We start from the raw sequence: 10811 nt of genomic DNA on the forward strand, positions 1-10811 counted from the left end.
TCATTCATTGTCTCGGGTCTGGGTGTTTGTGGTACCTTCGTTGTATCTGAATTCCATAACACAAGTGTTTTAGCAACTTACTTTGGGTTCAGAACAATGTATGTGATGTTGTCCGCATTTATTTATTATTTATTTAAATGATGTACAGTACAAAAAATCAGTACAAAAATCGATTACGACTACTGGTCTTGTAAATTAATAATTAATATATGCTTAAGCCGTTTACTCATTAGGGGGGAATTTGGACCGTAACCCACCGCGCTGGTCTTGAGCGTGTTGGTGGGTGGCCATTGCCTCGTTTGTTATTTAGCAGAATGTACCACGTGCAGGTGAGGTTGGCTTGAGCCCCGAGAGATGTTAGTTGGGACCCCTTACATCCCTCCATTTCATGCATCATTTTCATCCAGTTCCTTGCGGCCCAGAATAGAGAGTCGTGGAAGGATTTGGCTAGAGAAAAAAAAAATATATGCTTAAGAACTTTAGATAGTTGCAAAAAAGTATGAACATATAAGTATGTTAGTTTTTCTGATTAAATATGAGAATAACCCCTATTAAAATGTAATCATTAGGTATAAAGTAGTAGCAGTATAAGGTTCTTTAAGTACTTAATATAATTATTTTACTAATCATTTATGATTTTGAAATCAATTTGTAGTTATTATAGAGCTTAAGTAAACACGGCAAATAAAATAATGACGATTAAATAAGAAACAAAATTTTAATTACAGGAAAAGAAAGTAAGCGTAATAGCGTCATCTCACGTTACGTGCTATGAGACCTTGAATACTAGGGCATCAGAGCAGACACCAGATTGCAACATTGATAGTGAGTTAGGAGTGAACACACACATTCAATCACCCCTCTGGTATTATTGGGGTGTGTATGAGACTCCAAAGCCACGTGTTTAAAAACACGTAGTACTAGGACATTAGAAGCTGACAGGAGTTATTTTTTATTTTTTTTTACTATATAAAAATAAGTCGGGTTTTCCTTCCTGACGCTATAACTCCAGAACGCACGAACCGATTTCCACGGTTTTGCATTCGTTGGAAAGGTCTCGGGCTCCGTGAGGTTTATAGAAAAGAAAATTCAGGAAAAATTTGGTGGTTGGTAATAGGTAGAAGGTAGAAAAAATTGCATTGCCGGGTACAGCTAGTCAATCAATATTAATTTTAAAGTCTTGCAAAGTTGAAACTACTTAATAATGTTTTGTTTTTAACACAAAATTACAAATAATAGCGACAATGGTTTTGAAGCGCTACAAACAAAAAAAAAAGTACGTGTCTAAATACTCGGCAAGAAAGGCAGATCTTTCTAAATAGATCAAAGATTTTCTGCTGAGATACATTCATGTTTTGAGTGAAAACTGCATCACTCATATTTGCATTTAAGAACAACATTTCTTAAGAACAATGTGCGTTTTAACATTCAAACAAATAAAAAGTATAGCATATCAAAAAATACTTTAAATAACTTTACAATATTTAAGTTAACCTTAATAGAACCAAACAAATCCATCTCCATCATTCATTTCGGATCGTTCATTCGGATAAGGTCCAACCCACATGAACTGCGGCCACGTGTTTCATAACATTGGGTACCAGGAGATCAAAAGCAGGTAGGAGATATGCGAATATGGGAATCAATGTTTGGGGGTGTGTTGCACACATCTGCATGCATACATTGCACTCATACCACGTTTCTAGGCTTTTGTACCAGAGCATTAGAAATCTAACGAACCTACGCGAAAGCTTAGATACAGCTTTCTAGTTTTCCCATCCCTTTAAATACAAGATATAAAAAGTTGAATTTAATCGACAGATGTATGTATAAACAGTCAACATTCAAATATAAATAAATGACATTCGGTCTTTAAACTATGATCGCCGAATAAATTCGAAAGTGTGTCTGCAACTAAAATTAAATATCATTTGAAACTGTCAAGTTCGGAACCGACAGTTTTTGTGAACATTCGATTTAAATGGATCAATTGAATGACAAAATCAAGCTTGCTACTACTACATTCAAACACTCCTATATCTCATACAGATTTACAAAAGGGGTGCTGCATACATGTGTGTACCGTGGGAACGGCCTTGCTCAGGCCACGTGTTCCAAAACATTGGATACTAGGATCCCAGAAGCCAACAGGAGCTTACTTGGCCAAACATTCTATATCACAAAGTTTTTGCGTGACGGGATATTTTTAGAAGCCCGATAACTTTCATCACCAATTTTTATTACATCTATTTTTACAAGATCGTGTTAATAATCCCTAAAAGCTTCTTCTTGGATTTGATTTATTAGATTAAGTTTTTATACAGATGTTTTTTTTAATGGGACATTGATAAAGGCTTGGTAGCCAATTAAAATACACGCACTATGACTAATTCCGATTATATTTACTTATATCTTTACCCATAGTTTTTGTATTTTTACAATTTTTTTTTTGTACAATTTGTCTATCGGTTTTACTCAGATGGCGCAGCAGCGATGCACTGCCGAGGGTGGAAACTTTCAAGTCACATGCTAGGGGTTGATAAATACTAGGGCCTCATAAAGACCAAGCGGCTATAAACTAACTTTGCTAGGGGTTGTTTTCAGCTACGTGTCAACCTTAGTGTAACTAAAAAGAAATGCTATTGTTTTTTTATTTAACTTTCTGTTCCTTTTATTTTTATTTGAATGAATAAAAGATTCATTACAGGTAAATAAATTCATTAAAGGTATATCATTATCATAACTAACATTTAAAAATGGAAATGTTAGCGTAAATGACTATTTCCCAACACAACTATTTATTTTTACTGTGCTATAAAAAAGAAAAGAAAAAATGTTTTTTTCGGAGCAGTCTAGGCCGATTTTAATTATTTCAGGAACTTAAAGCTACATGATTTTTATCAAGTTATAAGAATTGAAATTTTACAATACAGAAACAAAATCATTTTTGCACATAACATAATTTAAAAAAATGTTGTTGTTATTGTCGTCACGCTGGTTCGTTTAAGGGTAATGTACACCAGCAGTTTCAACTTGTAACATTGTTTTAGGTACTAACAAACATTGTGTCATCTCGTTTTAACTCATCGAAATTACATCTATCGGTTTCATTTCGGGCTAGACTATAGAATAGACCCTTTCAGTTGTATGCAGCTCGGCGCGATTCAGCGGCGTGTTTTATTCACGCTGAATACTAGGGCCGCAGGAGTCCACTGGAACTAACATTTACAACCCCAGCCCCATATGATAGGGGATGAATTGCACTCATAAATGGAGCCGAATGTCTCCCGTCTGCGTAAGGTAAGCGGCGGCAAACAGATCATCATCGGCCTAGCCTTTTCCCAACTATTTTGGGGTCGGCTACCAGTCTAACCGGTTTCAGCTAAGTACCAGTGTTTTACAAGGAGCGACTGCCTATCTGACCTCCTCAACCCAGTGACCTGGGCAACACGATACCCCTTGGTTAAACTGGTTGTCAGACTTTTCAAGCTTCTGACTACCTGTAACGACTGTCAAAGATGTAGGATAACAGACACACTCTGACGTGCCTTCGGAAATACGGAGGAACTCGGTATGACAAAGAAAAAAAGAAATAGTTATAAACAAGCAAGACAGTAAATCTAAAAAAACAACTGAAATGATTAGCTTTAGTGAAACCACAATCTAGAAATATCACATTTTCTGTCTATCAAGGAGTCAATTGTTAATACATATAGGGACGTATTCAGGTATTAAAAAAATACAAGAAAAAATTTACTAGATTTTAAGAGTGTGAATTGCTATTCAAAAGGACTACCATCACCAATAATAATGTCACTACCACATACACAATTTTTAACAAAAGGGATTGTAAAGCGGGACCGACCGTTTCAATGGATGTATCCCAGACAGGCCCAAATTATTTTATTATGCACACACGAGGGGTGGCGCATGCGGGCACTGAGGCCACGTGTTTATCAACATTGGATACTAGGGTAGCAGAACTCAAAAGGAGACTCGAAAAACATGTGGCAAGAGGGTTGAATTACACCGGTTTGGGGTGGTCTGGCATATGAAAAGTCTGTAATGTGAATGAGAGCATTCTGTCCTTGTCTACTCGGTAGTGTTTTTTGTTTCTGTTGTTCAATGGAGAAACTGGATCACAGTTAAAAATAATAATAATGCAAAACAGTCCATTTAGTTTTAAAATAAGTTTAATATGGTGTAAGTAATTAAAACTGTTTGGAGTAAGGAAAAGAATAAAACCTGACATTAAGTTGTCATTTCGTTTTTAATACGAAGTAAGGTCTATCTGTTTACTTGAGTTGTAATAAATTTATTAATAATGTGTGGCTTATGTGTGATACAACAAGAAACCTCTCATGCCGCAAACTATCCGGAATGATGCTAGATCAGAAGAAGACGATATCTTGGCTTTCATGAAATGCTTAGACGTTCATCTACTGTTCTGTGTTTCTTTTGAAGGGTCGATACCCTCGTTGTAAGTTTAAAATTTTGCTATAAATACTTACAATATTTGTTTTTTTATTAAAACCTATTGAAACCGACGTGCAATTTATCCTTGTCATCGTTTTAGTAGTCCGTCAAAGCCGCACTTTACTAAATCCATAGCTTTCCCATGTGTTTACTAGGCAACTGCTACTGCATTATGTATTCCTGGTGCTTTTCGGTTCCTGAAACGTGACATGGCACCAGCATTCCCACGATCGCCTTGATCGCCACATTCCACACTTTATAGCCAGCCATTCAAACTTTTTGCTCAAATTTGAGGAATAATAGCCGTAGAAATGTTCTTTAAAAAATATTTTATTCATTATATTGAATTGCACAATAATTGTATTGTACCTGATCATAGATCTTCGAGCGTTTGAAGACTTTCTTGAAAGGCGATGATTGTATTCCACGATCTTAAAAGAAGGTAATAAATTTGTTTAGTTTCTTAAATCTCCTTCAATAAAATTTTATTTATATAAAGTGCAAGCTCGTTGACTCCTGAGGATTATGATATCCTAGTACACTATCCAAGATAAAACGTGACGTCAGAGTACGTCCCATCCCTATTCGAAAATCTGTACAGTTGCGTATACTCCCTGCATTGCTGGTCAATCTAGCAGGCAGGTCCTCTTCAAATCAAGTCGAAAGTGCTCCAAGTGCTGTTTTATTAAAATTTCAGTTAAAAAAACGAACAAAAAAATAAAACCGTAGGGAAAGATTCGTATTTGAAAATAAGGTTCTCTTTGACGAATATTTTTTCTAAACGCTATTAGTTATTAGGGTAAATACTTTGCCTACGTAGTACATTTAGAGCTTAGTTTTTAAACATTTATAAATTAAAATAATTTAGTTAATTTTCCTTTATTAGGTTTAATTATCCCTCAATCAGGTAAATAGGCATAAATGATGATAACGATTCTAAAACAACAAAACCAAAAATAATTTATATTTAAAGTAAAGTTGAACAAAACCAACAATGTAATTTTTGCATATCGCTTGCCAGACCACGTGTTGGAAAGCGTTGAATACTAGGCAAACAGAAGCTACGAGGAGCTTTAGTGCATCAATCGATCGGGGAAAGTGTGCCATTCCAGTAGCTGCAAAAAGTGAAAGTGCAAAGCTCCTAGCAGCTTCTGATATCCTGACATGAAGATGCTTTTTGAAACGTGACGCCGCCGTCACTTTCTCACGGTTAAATCCGTACCTGGGGTTTTCTGCCTCGTTGTCCATAATGGAAATTAAAACTTAATGGAATAAATAACTAAAATAACTTAAATTTAATCTAAATCCATTTTGTCTAGTCACACGGTGGGCGCCAAATTGTTTAAAAAAAAAAGCAATAGAAAGCTATTTTATAATAAAATGAAATAACTTCAATAGTAGGAAAAATACCATACTTACACGTTAACTCGTACTTTTGTTTTCTATTGAGTTCTAAAATATGTTACAAATGAGTTATTTTTTTCGTGTCAATGGTATTCTTTAAATATATTGATACACCCAATACCTTATTCCTTTTTATCGTGTTTTTTGGGACAATGGTATGTTTTAGATGTCTAAATTCTATGACTATATTAACCACTATGCTTGTACGAAACTAACTTGAATGCCTGTAAGCACGCGGTCCGACAATTATGTCATTATCGAATTGTCGTTATTGACTATTTTTTATATCAAACCTTTATGAAAGTTCTTTCGAAAGTGTGTTCCACAGTAACATATCTCCACTATTTTGAACGATGCACCATCTCTGCTCTCTGGTATCCTAGTATTCAACGATATGCAGAAACGTGACGCGTTGCAATTTCAAATAGCCCTCCAACCACCAAAGAATTTCCATGAAGTTGCTTTTATTGTTTTATTAACAGGTGATGAAGTGCATTCTCTTAAACTCAATGTTACTAACTCATCATGTTAATAACATGTTCATCAATTGTAAATGCTTTTTTGCTTATTTTTCAATAAATTTGGCAAGCTTAAAAAAAATAAGATAGTGTTTAGTGATTTTTATTTCACTTTAATTGTTTTTTAGGTTGTTACAGTTTAAAATTTCCAAAATATTCTGCCGTTTCCCGCGTACAAATAATTACACGTCAGTACATTAGAATAATTGAATGAATATAAAATTATAATAATAACAAAATCACTAAGTACAGAAAGGAACAGTCATTGGGCTATCCTAGCATTATGGTCTAATTTTAATTTAGCATCATTTTTTTTCCTTCAAAAATTCGCCAACTGAGTTAAAATTAAATGTGTACAGAATAAATACAATATTATGTTTTATGCAAGAACAACGCAAACTGTCAATCGATACAGAAATGAAAAAAAAATAAGAAATCCAATAATGGTAAACAAATCAAGTAAATTTTACTGGGGTTTACACTGATGATACATTTACAAGGCATATTTTCCCAATAAATAAGCAACAAAATGAAAGTAAAATGAACATTTTGCATACATCAAATAATAGGTAGTCCTAATCAAATCCTTAACAGGAATATCAAGGCATGTCAAAAAAATATGTTGCATGTCTCATATCTTAAAAAAAAGTTCCTTATGAAAAGAAAGTAAAATGTAAAACGACACTTCACTTAACATTTATCAACTGACTTCTTCTGTAACAGGAGGGTACTCTCTCTATTCGACCATATTTAGGTAATTATGCTTCTCTACAAGTCACATTTAAAGTACAGGATATTATAATTCAGTAGCGCCAGTTAGCAGCCCGCTGTTCTTTTCTTCAAAGTGAGTCAACAGCGATCGGGTACGTCACGTGTAACAGAGGAACTGATACTAGGATACCATCACTATTCAGGAGTTGCATTTCATCCATTGCAGTTTTGTAAAATCGACCTAGCGGTCACTGCTCGAGACCTCTGGTTTGTTTGACATTGTACGTTAATCCCGACATCAATTTATCACAATCATTCGAAGCCGGAAGCTTAAGGGTGCGGTGAACGAATACTTTTCCATACAAACGTAATACCAAAATCATTGTCGCTATGAATATATCACCGACTTAAAGTTATGTTATTCGGATACAGACGGTATTTATCTAGGTTCCTATTAAACTTTTAGTTTAAAACATTCACTATTTACGAAATGCGAGCGAATTGCATTTCGTATATTTTAACACCGCTAACAGCATGTTTTCAACTTAATATTTCTGTACTTAAAACATTAATATTCTTAATATCCTTTTAATAGGAACACAGATTATATAGTCTAGTTGCAATTTATCAAAAAAAAAGTGGACATATAATAAGTTTTCATTCATAATTTTTGGTATTACGGAACACAACCAAATTTATCACAAATCTGGAACCATATTATCGCTGTCGCATGTCTCACCAACGTCCAACACGCTATGTTTGTGTGCGTGTACGCACTGCTCGTGGCATGCGCTGGCGTTGGGTTCGACATTATAACTATTAGGTAGTTTACCGATGTAAAAGATTGTTTTGTTGTTTATAGTTTAATAAAGTATTCATTTTTGACGACGACGTAATAAGTGATTATTAAAATTAATAGTTAAATAAATTTAATAATTTGGACGGGGTAGAGCGAGGGCGAGCACATAGGTTTTGTTTACTTTTTGTCTGCTTTACTCTGGTATAGCGCGCCTAGATTAATACCTACTCTGTCAATGTTAATTGGATTTCTCCTTTTCCTTAGTAACTAAGAGCTCCATTGAAGTTGCAGAAAAACTGGTAAGTAATTTTATACTTCGATACGGGATTCCTGAGACTATAGCCACAGACAGAGGTACAGAATTTGTATCCGACGTATTTCAAAAGGTTTGTGAACTATTAAAAATAAATAAACTTACATCAACAGCATATCATCATCAAAGTATAGGTTCTCTAGAAAACTGTCATAAGAATCTTAGTGCTTATCTTCGTATTCAAACTGACAATAGTCCAGAGCATTGGAGTAAATGGTTACCATTTTGGTGTTTTGCATATAACACTTCAGTTCATACAAAGACAAAGTTCACTCCATTTGAATTAGTTTTCGGCAAGAAATGCACTTTACCTAGCAACTTGACAACTCATATCGACCCAATTTATAATTTCGAAAGTTATCCATTAGAATTAAGATATAGGCTTCAGGCATCTCAAAAATCAGCAAGAGAAAACCTTATGAATACAAAAAATTTAAGGAAAAATATATATGATAAGAACATTAATCAAATACAGTATAAGCCAAATGATGATATATTAATAAAAAATGAAAATAGAAATAAATTCACCAGTGTATTTTCGGGTCCATACAAAGTTGTTAGAGATTTAAGTCCGAATGTGGAAATACTAAAAAATGGTAAATTAGAATTGATTCATAAGAATCGCACTAAATTATGTACTAATGTAAAAAATATATATGTATAATTATAAAAAAAAAAAAAATATAACCTTATATAATGATTATATTTTTTTTTCCATCAGGGATGAATATGTGGTATGTATCCAAGTTAGGTTAGGTACTTAAAATATTAATAATAATATTATAGTGATTCATGGCCGTGTGACTAATGTTACTCGAGACGAGACACGTGCCTGAAGATCTAGATTCCAATAAGTTCATTCACTTGTAATACGAATAATATTCAGTTAGTAACTAGAGACATTGTAACACTAGATTTAGGTTAACCATATATGGTATGCTAGTTACCTAGATTATTTTATATAAATATTACCCACATACCTTAAATAAATGAGTTCAATCCTAACTTTAGTAGTTTCAATTCGTCTCCGTCCCTACCAACATCGCACCGGGTCATTTGGTATTGTCCCGAACAAAATGCTGTATATTTCTTTGAATCTGAATCTAATTCTTGTTGGTAATAACCTGAAAAAAGATCAAGATGGCTAAAATAAATTGATCCTGACAATGAGTCTAATATTTCTGTTATGTTTGGAAGAGGAAATTTATCATCCTGTATTCTCTCATTTAGTTTCCTATAATCTATTACAAGTCGCCATTTCTTTTCTCCTGTAGCGTGTGATTTTTTCGGTACCAATAAAACCGGGCTTGACCATTCGCTTTGCGTTGGCTCAATTATTCCATCTTTTAACATTTTGTTAATTTGTGTATCTATTTCTTTTTTATGCATTTGTGGTAACCTATAATTTTTAACAAATACCGGACTAGCATTTGGCTTTAGTTGGATCGATTGTTTACATAAATTAGTAACTGTTAATTGATCATCTGGTAATTGAAAAATATCAGCGTACTTTGCACAAATTTTTTCTATCTCTATTTTTTCTTCTTTATTTAAATGATCTAATTTTAACTGTTTGAAAAGGATTTTTACTCTATCTGCATTTTTGTTAGTATCATTAAAATAACAATAGTTGTACTCCTCCAGATTATGTATCGTAGGTTTAATATCATGCAATTGTATTTCTTTTTCGGTAGTATTTAAAATTTGAATTGGTATCTTTCCGTCAATTGGTTTAGCAATAGTACTAGCAACGAAAACTCCTTCACTTATTTCTTTTGCACAAATAACACAATCTTCTGTTTTACGTGTTTTGATATATATAATTGACTCTGACCGAGGTGCTAACGTATAACATGAGTAGTTTTTGCAATTTAAAGTTATCAACTCATTTATACCTGTGGTAAATGTTATTGTATTTGTTTTATAATTAATTATAGAATTATATTTATTTAAGAAATCATGACCTAAAATTCCTGTGGAAACACATGGCAAAGATTTGAAAACATGAAATTTATGCGTTATTATTTTATTTCCTAGTTGTAAACCTAAATATGTATATCCTATGGCTTGCACACTGCCGCCTATACCATTAATGTGTAGATTTACATAATTAACTTTAATATTTTGTTGTTTGATATATTCATGTTTGACAGCTGATATTGTAGCACCTGTGTCTATTAACCATGTGCTTACGCCTAACCCGTTTCCGGTGCTTATTTCAATGGAAATTGAATTACCGCCTGCCAATATATAGTCATTAGTCACGAAAAAAATCGTTATTTCCTGTGTCATTTGCATTTTCGTCTCCTTTTTCGTACAACATGTGAACTTTTCGTTCGTTATTTTTGTACTGATTATGACCTGAACACCCTCTCGAGTAACGTGGTGGATTTGCACCATGTCCTCGGTAAGATCGTCCGGAAGACCTACCTCTCTGATAATTTTGATAATACCGTGGTGGGTTATATTGAATGTAATTTACTTTATTTCTTTGATACGTACCTCTGTTGTTGCCCCTATAGTACGTTCTTGATGGTCGAGTGCCTCTCGAGTAGTTGTTATGACCTCTATACATATTGTTTCGTTTATA

Source organism: Trichoplusia ni, chromosome 5 (assembly GCF_003590095.1).
Source record: "Trichoplusia ni isolate ovarian cell line Hi5 chromosome 5, tn1, whole genome shotgun sequence".
NCBI lineage: Eukaryota > Metazoa > Arthropoda > Insecta > Lepidoptera > Noctuidae > Trichoplusia > Trichoplusia ni.